Source organism: Lepisma saccharinum, chromosome 2 (assembly GCF_977018435.1).
Source record: "Lepisma saccharinum chromosome 2, izLepSacc3.1, whole genome shotgun sequence".
Lineage (NCBI taxonomy): Eukaryota > Metazoa > Arthropoda > Insecta > Zygentoma > Lepismatidae > Lepisma > Lepisma saccharinum.
Window position 1 is genome coordinate 110,824,204 of NC_139230.1, and position 16,869 is coordinate 110,841,072.

Genomic DNA, 16,869 nt, shown 5'->3' on the forward strand with positions numbered 1-16,869 from the left:
CACAACGTACGTCCTTCAAGATTAATAAATTGTATTGCATTTTTGTGTATGTGTGTGTGCGTGTAGCCGACTAGATGGCCAAGATTCTGAAGTAATCGACATTTGATCTTGCCACAGAAGTTCCCGGGATCTAGTCCCGGTCTGGGCAAGGATATTCTTTACGAGTGTCCCTTCATCTATATCATCACGCATCATCCCCATCGTCGCGATTACTTAAAATTTGAAGAAAAGCGGCATAAAATAAGAAAAATACAAATACGATTCTGTATGTGTGTGGATATACATATATGTGTAAACAGTAAACACACACACACACACACACACAAACAAAATTTATACTTTTTTTTTATACACATACTTGTTTTCATTACTCTGCCTCATGAGTGAGATTTTCTATATTTGTATCTTGTTTCAGTTTACATTTCATGCTGCGGATAATGCAAATTATGCAGTACGATAGCATACACAGAAATGCTATATAATTATATCAACCTTTTATTAGTAATAACGTGCGTTTACATATTCTTCCTTTTTTGCATTCGATCACTGGTTTTAATATCGCAACAAAATGCACTCCAGATCTGCGCTGCGACACATGCTTGCATTTCCACGAGCATCGCTCGTTCACGACTCTTGAAACAGCACGAAGAGTCACAGCACAGTCCCACGACTCTTTCCCCATCATTCGTTCACGACTCGCGAGTCGGCACGAAGAGTCATTAAGCACCTTAGCGACTCTTCTCCTCCCTCATCGTTCACGACTCGCGAGTCGGCACGAAGAGTCATTAAGCACCTTAACGACTCGCTCGCCTTAGCGACTCTTCTCCTCACTCATCGTTCACGACTCGCGAGTCGGCACGAAGAGTCATTAGGCACCTTAACGACTCGCTCGCCTTAGCGACTCTTCTCCTCACTCATCGTTCGCTCGCGAGTCGCGAGCTCTCTCACACAAGGCGCGGCGGCGGCAGTCTCGCCAGCAGACTGGATCTACAGTTTAAAGTAGGATCCACCCGCTCGCTCTCCGCGGATGGCTAACAGCTGTGTTTAAGAAATATATATCGCTCTTGAACATTATCCATGTCCATCCCATATCCATGTGTTTGTTGTTCTACAGTCATTCAATATAAGTTTCTGCCAATATCATAATGTATGATCGAATTTCTATAAAGCGGGCCAAATTATACGTATGTATTTTTTTTTAATGTTGCTTTCTACTAGTAAAACACCTTAACACGTAGGCTCACCGCAGATGGCCAACAGCTGTTTATATCACTCGTGAACATGACCCATGTCCATCTTACGTAGTTGTTCCTAATTCTGCAGTCATTCAATAAAAGCTTTTTTGCAGTATCATGTAGGATGAGATTTATGATTAAACTTCTACATTTATTCTTTAATGCTGTTTTCATTAGTAAAATATTTACACGTTAATGTTAATGAAATAATTCACGTCATATGAAAACGATTTTGTCAGACAATGTTTAAAGTTCACTTTATGCTCGGGATTGAAGCTACATTTTAAACTGGGGGTCTAAATCACTGGGCAAGGTGCCTCCACAGAGGATCGAATCCGAGACAGGAAGCGATTTCCTTACCAGGATTTAACAAGGAATGAAAGGATAGCTGAATAACATAAATAAAACATACTCCATGGTGCATGTTTTTTGTTTCTTGGTTTCTATGTTGGCCAGCTTGAAATAATCTTGGAGTGACAGATAAGTGGTGTCGCCCTCCTCAAAGTAAGCCTATTGACACCGAAAGTTCCGGGTTCGAACCCCAGCCCAGAGATGAGTGGTAATCTGTATTTAACCTCTTGTCAATTACTCTAATCACCATCCATCCTCCGTCGTTGCCTTGTAACGATACCTGGTGGATCCCACTTTAAACTGTAGATCCAGTCCCGATTAGCTTATCTGTACGTAAAATTCATTCATCCTCGCTGTCAATACTAAGTAATTAGGTATATTAGATGCATAAAATACAACAAAGCGTGTTAGGCAGTTAAAATATTAAAATTGAATTAATAAATTATAAAATATAATTACTGCATGCTAATTTATAAGAAATTATAGCATTTTAAAATTTGTTTGTTCCTTAATGGGAAAATAACTAGTAGCTTATTTCTTCTGTTCATTCTCATGTTAACAGATTTGTTTTCTTGGATAAATAAAATTGAACGTGTAAATTAAAAGGTTTACATGTGCACGAAGCGGAAGAGCAACTCGATCGAGTATCGTGGTGAGACAAGATGACTTGGCACATCGTTTCAACTCGTGAATGAGAATGCATATCTTGTTCGTGATTTGATTTCAAGTTAAAAACACCTGTCAGGTCTTGTTCGCTTATCGATTTCAAAGCATAAATCGGTATCGTTACTCCAATGAGACGAGATTCTCGGACAGTACATTTTACACAGAGTGTCTCTCATCATCTCACCAACTTTGGAAGGGTTGGCCCTGTTTTCATTGCGATTTTGTAATGCCCTGCTACTTATGAAACTGATTCACTTCCAACAATTTCAGTCGCCTCTGTGGAGGAGTGGTTAGAACAGTGCGCTAAGAGGAATCTCGGAATTGAGTGTCACTTCATCAATTTCATTATATCATCACTGATTTTCATGTTCGCGATTAGCCAAAGTGGCAGAAGAGCAAAGCCTGGGCAAAAGTGGTATCCCGAGCCGCTATGTGTTTCCACCGAATATCGGCCTCAGGATTCCCTGCCCTCGTGCCGCGATGTGCTAACCACTCCGCCACGGGGGCCGGCCCTCCCCATCACATCTCTGTTTTATACTAAAGGCTATGATTGAATATGAATTTAAAATTTTGTGTGCGTCACTTAGGCTATTTTGCACCCTTCACTTTATACGGGATCCAGCCCCTTACCAGAACTAAAATAACATAACTGTAATGTCCTGTAGTAACTAAAATATTAAAATAATCTGACCGGTTAAAAGCTGAGGCTGTAAAGGCACTCAGCACACATAAGGACAAAACACAGGACAACACACACACACATTCCTACGAAAATTATACTGGCCGTAGGTATAGACGCCAGAGCCTCGTTAGTCTGCAAAATGCAGTCCAGGGTGTACTATGTGGAACTGAGGTTGACAATTGGGTGTACTACGTGGAAGGATCATCCCTTACATCCCTTAAACTATATTTCTCGAGACCCTTGATGTGCTAACCACGCCGGCATACATTATAGAATACTTGAGTTAGTTTTGTCAATATTAATTTTATTGATTGCATTTTTGTTTTGCAATGATTTTGCGCACTAAATTTTCATATTTATCTTTGCTTTTCATTTGTGTTTTACTTTTATTTTGTATATAATGCTGTGTTTCTATTGGTGTAAATTTGTGATTCGTCTCTAATAACGTTATCATTTCAATGTGATTTAAATTTTAATCTTCTAATCTCATGTGTATAATATATAAGTATATGTATGTACACATGCATACAGAGAGAAAGAGAGGGAAATTGCATGATATGATCGTTAGAGGGGAAATCCCCACCGTTGCCCGCATAATTTCAAATTTGTTCCTTGTATTACACAAAATATATTAAATTAATGTTATAACAAATTGAATATCTATTATAGATCGGATTATAAGAAATTATGTATAACTGCGTGTGTGAGCGTGTGTTTGTCTCTCAGGTTCTTTATTAAAAAATCAGAAAAACAGAACATAATGTAGTATTCAAATATAAAAAGACCTTCATTTCACGAGTCCACTTATAATTAATTCATTATCATGTGGTTTGTTCTATTAGGTAATTCTTAACTGAATATAAAAAATTGTAAGTTATAATTTTTGTTTTAATACATGTTTGTTATTTTCACTAAAGGTTTATCATTTGAACTTGTGCTTGCTGCTTGTATTACGTCATTTTTGCATTTGGAGTAACATAAAACAAAAGGTGTTTATTGTCTTTGATTTTGCTTTAGAAAATAATGATTGGTTGATTGATTTGGTTTATTTTACTTAGCCTTTCTGTCACTTTTTTTTGGGTAATCGCGAAGATCAGGATGAGTAATGAGGTGTACTAACCACTCCACCAAGGAGGCCGGCGCTTTAGAAAATAATTAAAAGTAACAATCGCTTTCCACACTAAGTATTTTGTGTTGCAAATTATAAATTACTGCCTCCCTTTTCTGATTCACTTTAATAGCATAGTGGTTAACGCTGTCATGTATTAAAATGGTTTGCTTGGCAAAAATTGTTATAAGTCCACTTTTATGCTCCAATAGGCTAATCGGGTCTCCCCGATGGCGTAGTTATAACGTCGCCGGAAATCAAGGGGTACCTTGTTCAATACAAAGTGGAGGTTCGGATCCCACTTTAAACTGTAGGTCCAGTCCCGACTATCCTATCTGCACATAAAGTGGACTTAAACAATAACAACTCAAAATAGGCTAATCGGAATATTGTAATCAAGAGGTCTGTGCCTAACACCTTCCCAAAATCTTTACAAGACTCCCCTAATATTTTTTACTAACATTTAATTTCTTGTAATTTTAGCGCTAATGGTTTGGCCGAACTTGAAACTACAGGACAAATTTGTTGGCTGTTCTTCGCTGCCCGTCATGGGCTGAGGTTGCGCGCTCTCTCTCTCTGCAAACAACACTCGCGAGTCGCGAGCTCGCGAGTCGACTCTTTCCTTCGATCAAAGAGTCGCTAAAGTGTGCCACGACTCCACGACTCTTTGAACGAAGGAAAGAGTCGACTCGCGAGCATGCTCCTTCCCCTCTCATCGTACACGGCACGTTTCAGCCAGCTTTACTCAACTAGGGGTAGGGAAAAGGAACAGAGAGGACCCCCCCTCCCTCTCCTCTCCAGTCCCCATTTGCTGCCCGCAGAATCGACTTGCTTTCTTTAAAAAATTCCGGCCGCCAGGCGAGTATACACTTGCGCATGCGCCTTCCTCGCAAAATTCGTGGAAAGGAGAGGGAATAATGGAATAATAGTTGCTTGGCGGGCGGAGGAGTCGTGGCACACATACGACTCTTTGAACGTGTCGTTCAATTCTGGTGAACGAGTCGTTCACCGCTCACAAGAGAGAGTCGTTACTTTTGAACGACTCGTTCACGAACGACCCATCACTACACTCCGCTCTTGCGAGAGGCCAAGCTTCTTAAAGAAGGAAGGAAGGTGCACTCCGCTCTTGCGAGAGGCCAAGCACCCGAGGAAAGCCGCACTCCGCCTTCCAGCGAGAGAGGTTGAACTCTGCCTTTGGCAAGAGAACCCACTCCACTTTCGAGTGAGAGATACCCACTCCGCTTATTGGCGAGAGAGAAAAACTCCACTTTAGAGTGAGAGGACCCGCTCCGCTTGTTGCGAGAGGTTTCCTCCCCCTATCAACCTGCGGCACCCCGCCAGGGTAGTGTGGCGTGGGGTTTCTAGGCAACCGCCCAGAAGGAAAAATTACAGGTCAGTGAGATACTACGGTTATCGTGAGGGTGACCCTAATAGATGCCCCTTTGTTCCCCGAAAGCCAACATTTCCCTGTAAAAGCCTGCAGCTATAGAAGTCGGCGCTAGCAAAGGACTGCACCTCCTGAAGTTTCTTGGAGCTAAGGATACGACCCCAGAGGGCAGCAGCAGCAGCAGTGTATCTGTTCCCAGGTTACGGCAGTTTGCAGAAGCCATTCTCCCCCCATTGTGTGGCAATATATTGGCCAAGTGAGTATAATATCCTACACGGGCGTGTGCTAAACGTACAACGTTTATAGTTGCATAAGTGTATCCAGCTACATTCATTAAACTTTCTCTAACGTTGGACAGTGTACTTATTCCCGAACCCTGAGTGAAATAGAGTCTCATACCACCGCTGGAGAAAAGGTTAGCATAATGGGTAAAACTTTGCAGAGCGTATGGTGCTACTGATTGGTCGTGGCCAAGTTAGTAGACTTGCATCCAGCTGACGTGCTCGTGTAGGTGTAGTAGGCACTTTTGTCGAGCAGGACGTTGCAAAGTTAATTGGCGCTTACACCGTGGGGCCCGAAGTGAATATTCCCGAACTGTTAACATTACTGGCAAGTGCAACACTAGGGTGAACTGTTATCGGAAATACTAGTGGTGGTGTTAAACAGCTGGAAGCACCCTTTCAAAGTATTTTGCCGCTTTTAAAGTGAAGAACTTACGTGAAACCATGGACAGTGATAAAGCAGGGAAGACCCTACGAAGCAGATCTAAGAAGACAATGGAGGTAGAGACTGAATTTGCTTGCTGTAGGAACCAGGGAGAGCGAAAAGACTCTTTCCAGTGTAGCCAGTGTCATAAAAATTTCCATTGGCACTGTGAAGGTAAAGAGATGACTAATTTAACTGAAGATGAACTTTTGTGTCAGACATGTTTGTCAATGCCTTCCGTAACCTCCGATCCAGAGCCAAGTTTCTCTGCTCAGACTCCAGTAGCTCGAGGTTTACTAGACTGGTTGATGAAGGATAAAGAGGAAAGGAAAAATGAAAAGATTGAGGAAGAGAAACAGCGACAAAAAGAAATGGCTGCAGCAGAAGAGAAAAGACTGCTAGAAGCTGCTGAAAGAAAGCAAGAGCTGCAAGAGCTTAAAACTATAATGCAGATTCAGGAAGAGAAAAGACAACTTGAGAAGCGAGAATTTGAAGAAAAAAGAGAACTTGAGAAGCGAGAATTTGAAGAAAAAAGAGAACTTGAGAAGCGGGAATTTGAAGAGAAAAGAGAACTTGAAAGAAAAGAGTCGGAAGCTAGAAGACAAGAAGACTTGGAGATGTTTCAGAAATTAGTTGAAAGTCTAGAAGAAAAGAGAAATCAAGAGAAGGAGGAAGAAGATAAAAAGCGTAGAGGTGAATTACAGGAGGAAATGGGAAAAATAACTGTAAAGTTAAAAGAGTATGTTAGTGAAGCTGTAGAACCTTTAAGATCTTGGCAAAGTGAAATCATTAAACAAATCGGTTCTTACTTGCAGCTGGCCCAAGCTTTAGCTGAGAGAGAAAAGAATAGAATAGTGAACTTCATGAGGAGAAGGTGAGAAATATTGAAAACACAGTAGAGTCCATTCAGGCTTCTGTTCAAGTGTTAAATGACAGAACTGAAGTCATAGAAAGAGAAGTCCAAAAGCAGCATGAAGTTATTGAGGTTGCCACTTCCACTCTTCGGGATGAAGTTGAGAGGACAACTGTAGATAAGATTAAAAATCTTCAAGTACAAAATCAGAAACTGGAAGTAAGCTTAAGACGGGAATTACAAGAACAAACTGGGCTATTTGTTAGAAGAGTGGACGACTTGCAGGTGCAGTTCCAAAATTTAAAAATTCAACCTGAGCTTACTCATGGGATAAGTTCTCCTATAGTGACTCCAGATAGAAGCTTAAATTCCGAAGCTGAATCATTTGAATTTCCAGCTACAGTGCGAAACCCATTCTGTATTACAGATAAAGACCGACTAGAACGGAGAAAGAGACCTCGTGATGGTGATAGTTCAGATGAATTCCCTCCAAGGCGAAAGTCGCACTTTAAGATGCCCAGAATGGCAGATATCGCTCATATACCTAAATTTAAAGGCGATATAGAAGCACAATCTGCTGAGAAATATCTCAGAGAGCTCAATGTTAGCTTCGAGCTCATGCAGGTACCAGAACACTATCGGCTTGAATTACTTCCCCGAGTTTTTACTGGAAAGGCAGAACATTGGTTAGCCGGCAACATGGATAACTTTGTTGATTATACAGATTTCTGTGATAGGTTCAGAGAAGAATTTGCCTCTAAGAAAGCTAAGCAAAGGCAATTGGCGGCTGTCAGAAATCGAAAGTATTCTCGATTGGTGTATGAAAACATGGAAAGCTTTGCTTGGAGTGTTTACGCTGCATACAGGAATCTGGCGGAGAATTTCAGTGAAAGTGAAGTTCTTAACTTAATTATTGGACAATTGTCTTATCGGATGAGAAGCCTTTGTCTAGCCCATGCTCCTAGGACAGTGTATGAACTAACTCAGTTTTTGAAAGACTTTGACATCTACGATGAACCAGAGCCTTGGAAAAACAAAGAGGATTCACGAGTAAAGGAAGTTAATGGAGCTAAGAATTTTAAGGTAAGAAACATCGAATCTAGACCTACTGGAAGAGAAGGCACTAATGGTAGGCCTTGGAGATATAATAGAGGGGGTGCACGATATGGTAATACTCGAAATGTTGGTCAGAGAAATGCTTTCCTAAGAAACCGTAACCAAGGTAGGAGGTCACCAGGACCTAGAGAAAATAACCAAAACTCTGATGTTCCTAATTCTACTAGACCAAATCCTCCTCGAAACTTGGAAAGGCCTCCTGAGATAAGAGATGACCTGACATCTGAACAGGAGGAAGCTATTGATACGGCTCGTGAGTTCCATCAGAATCAAAGGTCCCAATATTGTCAAACAAACTAGGACCTTGTCTTCTTGCTTCGTTCCCATTTAGGCAAGGGGCTTCGAAGGAGCGACTAATTTCAACTACAAGAGATGTTCAAGAGTTACAAGTTAATTTCCAGTTAACAGAGACAGAAGAAAGTTGGTTACAACAAGAATTGAAATCTGCACGTGAGTCCAGAACTAAATACAGATCTCCTATTATTCAGGCCAAACTAATGGACATTTTGGTGAATTGTGTTATTGACACAGGTAGTGAGTGCTCAATCCTTAGTCATTCGGTGTGGACTAAGTTAGTGGAAAAAGTTCCAGGAATACGAATTCAAAAAGTACCAGAGGTAAGGTTGGTTGATTTCTCTGGAAGTCACAGGAAACGAGTTTATGGAAGTCGTAGTGTTGAATTGGAAATTGGTGGAATGAATTTCAGCACAGAAGTGTTTAGCCTCAGAGGTTTCGGAACGGACCTTCTATTAGGAATGCCTCTTCTTAAGCAGCATGGAGCTGAGATTAGCTTCAAAGATAATAAGGTTATTTTATACTTCGGAAGGACTCCTGAACATGAAGAGGGAAATCCCTTAAATATAGATATAGTACGCTACGTCCAAAGAATCCAAGAAGAGGATGATGAATGGATGAATAGCCCTGAGGACCTCAAAGAGAAGGTCGAAGCTATAAATATATTGAATGATTCCCAAAAGCAGGGGTTGTTTGAAGTGTTGCTACGCTATTTGGAGGTGTTTTCTGAAAGACCAGGAACGATGGAAACTGCTGAATGTGAAATTATGTTGAAAACTTCTGAACCTGTCCACCGGGCTCCATATCCGGTACCACTTTCCAAGAGAAAGCCTTTGGAAAAAGAATTAAATCTATGGAAGACGTGGAATATCATACAACCTTCCGTCTCTCACTACCTGAATCCTTTACTGCCAAGGCTATTGAACCAAAATGATCATCAGCGTTGGTCAAAACATTTAACAGACATTTCATGGTTGCTGAACAATTCTGTGTCAGAAGTTACTGGATATGCTCCTTCGGAATTATTCTTTAACCGACCGGTGCCCAATGAAGTGCTGGACCATTTCACCTGGCCCAATGACGAAGCTGACGCCCAAATTACCAATTGGAACCAAAAGTTATTCCTCGCTAAGACCCGTGAGAGAAGAAAGTGTGAAAAACGCAAGTTTAAAACTAAAGGACATGCCCGGGAATTACTCGAAAATGACTTAGTGTTAGTGAGGAATCACAAGCTTAGCTCTAGAAAGACTAGAACTATAGCTAAGCTTTTCGAGGTGTTCATCGGCCCTTTCATTGCCACTGACCTTCGAAACAACACTGCCTTGCTGGTTCATCCCAAGACGAAGCAAAGTGTGGATCGAGTGAACTTCGATAATCTGCGCCTATTTCAGTGTTCCCCCGGACGGAGAGGTGAAATACTAGGGGAGATCAATGTGTGTTAAGTGTTCAAAAATTTTTTCAGAAATTTGGAATTTGAATTAAGAACTTGAACTTAAATTTCTTCAAAATTTTTCCCCAGGAGAGGGGCATTTGTAATGATCCTGAGAAATCATTCTCATTAGTAACGCTAATGTTTATTTACTCGGTGTATATGTAACCATTGTTATTAGGTTCAAAGTTATTTCATTTACTTGTTCAATGTTACATGTGTTAATACCTGCTTAGATAATTGTGTTTATCAGTAGTGATGTATTATTATTCTATTAATAAGGCCCTGCGTGGTCGCAAAGAATAAGTAATATTTCTTATAATTGTATATTAACGTTTAGCACACGTTTAATATTATAATATGTATTTATCGTTTGTGCCTTGAGCACGTAGTTCAATCGTCTGCCGTAGAGATGGCCTTGCCTGCTCTAGCACGGTTCCACGTAGTTCGCGTGAACGGCGCTAGAGGCGCTACCTGAACCGAGGCTATATAACCAGCCGCGGAGCAGATTTTCTTCAGTTGGCTTTCAGGTCGGCTCACGATAAGATCTCTCTTACCAACTGACCCGGAAGAAAGGAGCACTCCGCTCTTGCGAGAAGCCAAGCTTCTTAAAGAAGGAAGGAAGGTGCACTCCGCTCTTGCGAGAGGCCAAGCACCCGAGGAAAGCCGCACTCCGCCTTCCAGCGAGAGAGGTTGAACTCTGCCTTTGGCAAGAGAACCCACTCCACTTTCGAGTGAGAGATACCCACTCCGCTTATTGGCGAGAGAGAAAAACTCCACTTTAGAGTGAGAGGACCCGCTCCGCTTGTTGCGAGAGGTTTCCTCCCCCTATCAACCTGCGGCACCCCGCCAGGGTAGTGTGGCGTGGGGTTTCTAGGCAACCGCCCAGAAGGAAAAATTACAGGTCAGTGAGATACTACGGTTATCGTGAGGGTGACCCTAATAGATGCCCCTTTGTTCCCCGAAAGCCAACATTTCCCTGTAAAAGCCTGCAGCTATAGAAGTCGGCGCTAGCAAAGGACTGCACCTCCTGAAGTTTCTTGGAGCTAAGGATACGACCCCAGAGGGCAGCAGCAGCAGCAGTGTATCTGTTCCCAGGTTACGGCAGTTTGCAGAAGCCATTCTCCCCCCATTGTGTGGCAATATATTGGCCAAGTGAGTATAATATCCTACACGGGCGTGTGCTAAACGTACAACGTTTATAGTTGCATAAGTGTATCCAGCTACATTCATTAAACTTTCTCTAACGTTGGACAGTGTACTTATTCCCGAACCCTGAGTGAAATAGAGTCTCATACCACCGCTGGAGAAAAGGTTAGCATAATGGGTAAAACTTTGCAGAGCGTATGGTGCTACTGATTGGTCGTGGCCAAGTTAGTAGACTTGCATCCAGCTGACGTGCTCGTGTAGGTGTAGTAGGCACTTTTGTCGAGCAGGACGTTGCAAAGTTAATTGGCGCTTACACCGTGGGGCCCGAAGTGAATATTCCCGAACTGTTAACATTACTGGCAAGTGCAACACTAGGGTGAACTGTTATCGGAAATACTAGTGGTGGTGTTAAACAGCTGGAAGCACCCTTTCAAAGTATTTTGCCGCTTTTAAAGTGAAGAACTTACGTGAAACCATGGACAGTGATAAAGCAGGGAAGACCCTACGAAGCAGATCTAAGAAGACAATGGAGGTAGAGACTGAATTTGCTTGCTGTAGGAACCAGGGAGAGCGAAAAGACTCTTTCCAGTGTAGCCAGTGTCATAAAAATTTCCATTGGCACTGTGAAGGTAAAGAGATGACTAATATAACTGAAGATGAACTTTTGTGTCAGACATGTTTGTCAATGCCTTCCGTAACCTCCGATCCAGAGCCAAGTTTCTCTGCTCAGACTCCAGTAGCTCGAGGTTTACTAGACTGGTTGATGAAGGATAAAGAGGAAAGGAAAAATGAAAAGATTGAGGAAGAGAAACAGCGACAAAAAGAAATGGCTGCAGCAGAAGAGAAAAGACTGCTAGAAGCTGCTGAAAGAAAGCAAGAGCTGCAAGAGCTTAAAACTATAATGCAGATTCAGGAAGAGAAAAGACAACTTGAGAAGCGAGAATTTGAAGAAAAAAGAGAACTTGAGAAGCGAGAATTTGAAGAAAAAAGAGAACTTGAGAAGCGGGAATTTGAAGAGAAAAGAGAACTTGAAAGAAAAGAGTCGGAAGCTAGAAGACAAGAAGACTTGGAGATGTTTCAGAAATTAGTTGAAAGTCTAGAAGAAAAGAGAAATCAAGAGAAGGAGGAAGAAGATAAAAAGCGTAGAGGTGAATTACAGGAGGAAATGGGAAAAATAACTGTAAAGTTAAAAGAGTATGTTAGTGAAGCTGTAGAACCTTTAAGATCTTGGCAAAGTGAAATCATTAAACAAATCGGTTCTTACTTGCAGCTGGCCCAAGCTTTAGCTGAGAGAGAAAAGAATAGAATAGTGAACTTCATGAGGAGAAGGTGAGAAATATTGAAAACACAGTAGAGTCCATTCAGGCTTCTGTTCAAGTGTTAAATGACAGAACTGAAGTCATAGAAAGAGAAGTCCAAAAGCAGCATGAAGTTATTGAGGTTGCCACTTCCACTCTTCGGGATGAAGTTGAGAGGACAACTGTAGATAAGATTAAAAATCTTCAAGTACAAAATCAGAAACTGGAAGTAAGCTTAAGACGGGAATTACAAGAACAAACTGGGCTATTTGTTAGAAGAGTGGACGACTTGCAGGTGCAGTTCCAAAATTTAAAAATTCAACCTGAGCTTACTCATGGGATAAGTTCTCCTATAGTGACTCCAGATAGAAGCTTAAATCCCGAAGCAGAATCATTTGAATTTCCAGCTACAGTGCGAAACCCATTCTGTATTACAGATAAAGACCGACTAGAACGGAGAAAGAGACCTCGTGATGGTGATAGTTCAGATGAATTCCCTCCAAGGCGAAAGTCGCACTTTAAGATGCCCAGAATGGCAGATATCGCTCATATACCTAAATTTAAAGGCGATATAGAAGCACAATCTGCTGAGAAATATCTCAGAGAGCTCAATGTTAGCTTCGAGCTCATGCAGGTACCAGAACACTATCGGCTTGAATTACTTCCCCGAGTTTTTACTGGAAAGGCAGAACATTGGTTAGCCGGCAACATGGATAACTTTGTTGATTATACAGATTTCTGTGATAGGTTCAGAGAAGAATTTGCCTCTAAGAAAGCTAAGCAAAGGCAATTGGCGGCTGTCAGAAATCGAAAGTATTCTCGATTGGTGTATGAAAACATGGAAAGCTTTGCTTGGAGTGTTTACGCTGCATACAGGAATCTGGCGGAGAATTTCAGTGAAAGTGAAGTTCTTAACTTAATTATTGGACAATTGTCTTATCGGATGAGAAGCCTTTGTCTAGCCCATGCTCCTAGGACAGTGTATGAACTAACTCAGTTTTTGAAAGACTTTGACATCTACGATGAACCAGAGCCTTGGAAAAACAAAGAGGATTCACGAGTAAAGGAAGTTAATGGAGCTAAGAATTTTAAGGTAAGAAACATCGAATCTAGACCTACTGGAAGAGAAGGCACTAATGGTAGGCCTTGGAGATATAATAGAGGGGGTGCACGATATGGTAATACTCGAAATGTTGGTCAGAGAAATGCTTTCCTAAGAAACCGTAACCAAGGTAGGAGGTCACCAGGACCTAGAGAAAATAACCAAAACTCTGATGTTCCTAATTCTACTAGACCAAATCCTCCTCGAAACTTGGAAAGGCCTCCTGAGATAAGAGATGACCTGACATCTGAACAGGAGGAAGCTATTGATACGGCTCGTGAGTTCCATCAGAATCAAAGGTCCCAATATTGTCAAACAAACTAGGACCTTGTCTTCTTGCTTCGTTCCCATTTAGGCAAGGGGCTTCGAAGGAGCGACTAATTTCAACTACAAGAGATGTTCAAGAGTTACAAGTTAATTTCCAGTTAACAGAGACAGAAGAAAGTTGGTTACAACAAGAGTTGAAATCTGCACGTGAGTCCAGAACTAAATACAGATCTCTTATTATTCAGGCCAAACTAATGGACATTTTGGTGAATTGTGTTATTGACACAGGTAGTGAGTGCTCAATCCTTAGTCATTCGGTGTGGACTAAGTTAGTGAAAAAAGTTCCAGGAATACGAATTCAAAAAGTACCAGAGGTAAGGTTGGTTGATTTCTCTGGAAGTCACAGGAAACGAGTTTATGGAAGTCGTAGTGTTGAATTGGAAATTGGTGGAATGAATTTCAGCACAGAAGTGTTTAGCCTCAGAGGTTTCGGAACGGACCTTCTATTAGGAATGCCTCTTCTTAAGCAGCATGGAGCTGAGATTAGCTTCAAAGATAATAAGGTTATTTTATACTTCGGAAGGACTCCTGAACATGAAGAGGGAAATCCCTTAAATATAGATATAGTACGCTACGTCCAAAGAATCCAAGAAGAGGATGATGAATGGATGAATAGCCCTGAGGACCTCAAAGAGAAGGTCGAAGCTATAAATATATTGAATGATTCCCAAAAGCAGGGGTTGTTTGAAGTGTTGCTACGCTATTTGGAGGTGTTTTCTGAAAGACCAGGAACGATGGAAACTGCTGAATGTGAAATTATGTTGAAAACTTCTGAACCTGTCCACCGGGCTCCATATCCGGTACCACTTTCCAAGAGAAAGCCTTTGGAAAAAGAATTAAATCTATGGAAGACGTGGAATATCATACAACCTTCCGTCTCTCACTACCTGAATCCTTTACTGCCAAGGCTATTGAACCAAAATGATCATCAGCGTTGGTCAAAACATTTAACAGACATTTCATGGTTGCTGAACAATTCTGTGTCAGAAGTTACTGGATATGCTCCTTCGGAATTATTCTTTAACCGACCGGTGCCCAATGAAGTGCTGGACCATTTCACCTGGCCCAATGACGAAGCTGACGCCCAAATTACCAATTGGAACCAAAAGTTATTCCTCGCTAAGACCCGTGAGAGAAGAAAGTGTGAAAAACGCAAGTTTAAAACTAAAGGACATGCCCGGGAATTACTCGAAAATGACTTAGTGTTAGTGAGGAATCACAAGCTTAGCTCTAGAAAGACTAGAACTATAGCTAAGCTTTTCGAGGTGTTCATCGGCCCTTTCATTGCCACTGACCTTCGAAACAACACTGCCTTGCTGGTTCATCCCAAGACGAAGCAAAGTGTGGATCGAGTGAACTTCGATAATCTGCGCCTATTTCAGTGTTCCCCCGGACGGAGAGGTGAAATACTAGGGGAGATCAATGTGTGTTAAGTGTTCAAAAATTTTTTCAGAAATTTGGAATTTGAATTAAGAACTTGAACTTAAATTTCTTCAAAATTTTTCCCCAGGAGAGGGGCATTTGTAATGATCCTGAGAAATCATTCTCATTAGTAACGCTAATGTTTATTTACTCGGTGTATATGTAACCATTGTTATTAGGTTCAAAGTTATTTCATTTACTTGTTCAATGTTACATGTGTTAATACCTGCTTAGATAATTGTGTTTATCAGTAGTGATGTATTATTATTCTATTAATAAGGCCCTGCGTGGTCGCAAAGAATAAGTAATATTTCTTATAATTGTATATTAACGTTTAGCACACGTTTAATATTATAATATGTATTTATCGTTTGTGCCTTGAGCACGTAGTTCAATCGTCTGCCGTAGAGATGGCCTTGCCTGCTCTAGCACGGTTCCACGTAGTTCGCGTGAACGGCGCTAGAGGCGCTACCTGAACCGAGGCTATATAACCAGCCGCGGAGCAGATTTTCTTCAGTTGGCTTTCAGGTCGGCTCACGATAAGATCTCTCTTACCAACTGACCCGGAAGAAAGGAGCACTCCGCTCTTGCGAGAAGCCAAGCTTCTTAAAGAAGGAAGGAAGGTGCACTCCGCTCTTGCGAGAGGCCAAGCACCCGAGGAAAGCCGCACTCCGCCTTCCAGCGAGAGAGGTTGAACTCTGCCTTTGGCAAGAGAACCCACTCCACTTTCGAGTGAGAGATACCCACTCCGCTTATTGGCGAGAGAGAAAAACTCCACTTTAGAGTGAGAGGACCCGCTCCGCTTGTTGCGAGAGGTTTCCTCCCCCTATCAACCTGCGGCACCCCGCCAGGGTAGTGTGGCGTGGGGTTTCTAGGCAACCGCCCAGAAGGAAAAATTACAGGTCAGTGAGATACTACGGTTATCGTGAGGGTGACCCTAATAGATGCCCCTTTGTTCCCCGAAAGCCAACATTTCCCTGTAAAAGCCTGCAGCTATAGAAGTCGGCGCTAGCAAAGGACTGCACCTCCTGAAGTTTCTTGGAGCTAAGGATACGACCCCAGAGGGCAGCAGCAGCAGCAGTGTATCTGTTCCCAGGTTACGGCAGTTTGCAGAAGCCATTCTCCCCCCATTGTGTGGCAATATATTGGCCAAGTGAGTATAATATCCTACACGGGCGTGTGCTAAACGTACAACGTTTATAGTTGCATAAGTGTATCCAGCTACATTCATTAAACTTTCTCTAACGTTGGACAGTGTACTTATTCCCGAACCCTGAGTGAAATAGAGTCTCATACCACCGCTGGAGAAAAGGTTAGCATAATGGGTAAAACTTTGCAGAGCGTATGGTGCTACTGATTGGTCGTGGCCAAGTTAGTAGACTTGCATCCAGCTGACGTGCTCGTGTAGGTGTAGTAGGCACTTTTGTCGAGCAGGACGTTGCAAAGTTAATTGGCGCTTACACCGTGGGGCCCGAAGTGAATATTCCCGAACTGTTAACATTACTGGCAAGTGCAACACTAGGGTGAACTGTTATCGGAAATACTAGTGGTGGTGTTAAACAGCTGGAAGCACCCTTTCAAAGTATTTTGCCGCTTTTAAAGTGAAGAACTTACGTGAAACCATGGACAGTGATAAAGCAGGGAAGACCCTACGAAGCAGATCTAAGAAGACAATGGAGGTAGAGACTGAATTTGCTTGCTGTAGGAACCAGGGAGAGCGAAAAGACTCTTTCCAGTGTAGCCAG

The 16,869-nt window shown here is 41.9% G+C and overlaps 1 protein-coding gene across 4 annotated transcripts in view; it reads right to left on the reverse strand.

Annotated features, from left to right (window-relative positions):
* Window positions 1–16,869, reverse strand: part of LOC145984114 (uncharacterized) — a 677,559-nt gene that overhangs the window by 21,477 nt on the left and 639,213 nt on the right. The window lies entirely within an intron of this gene.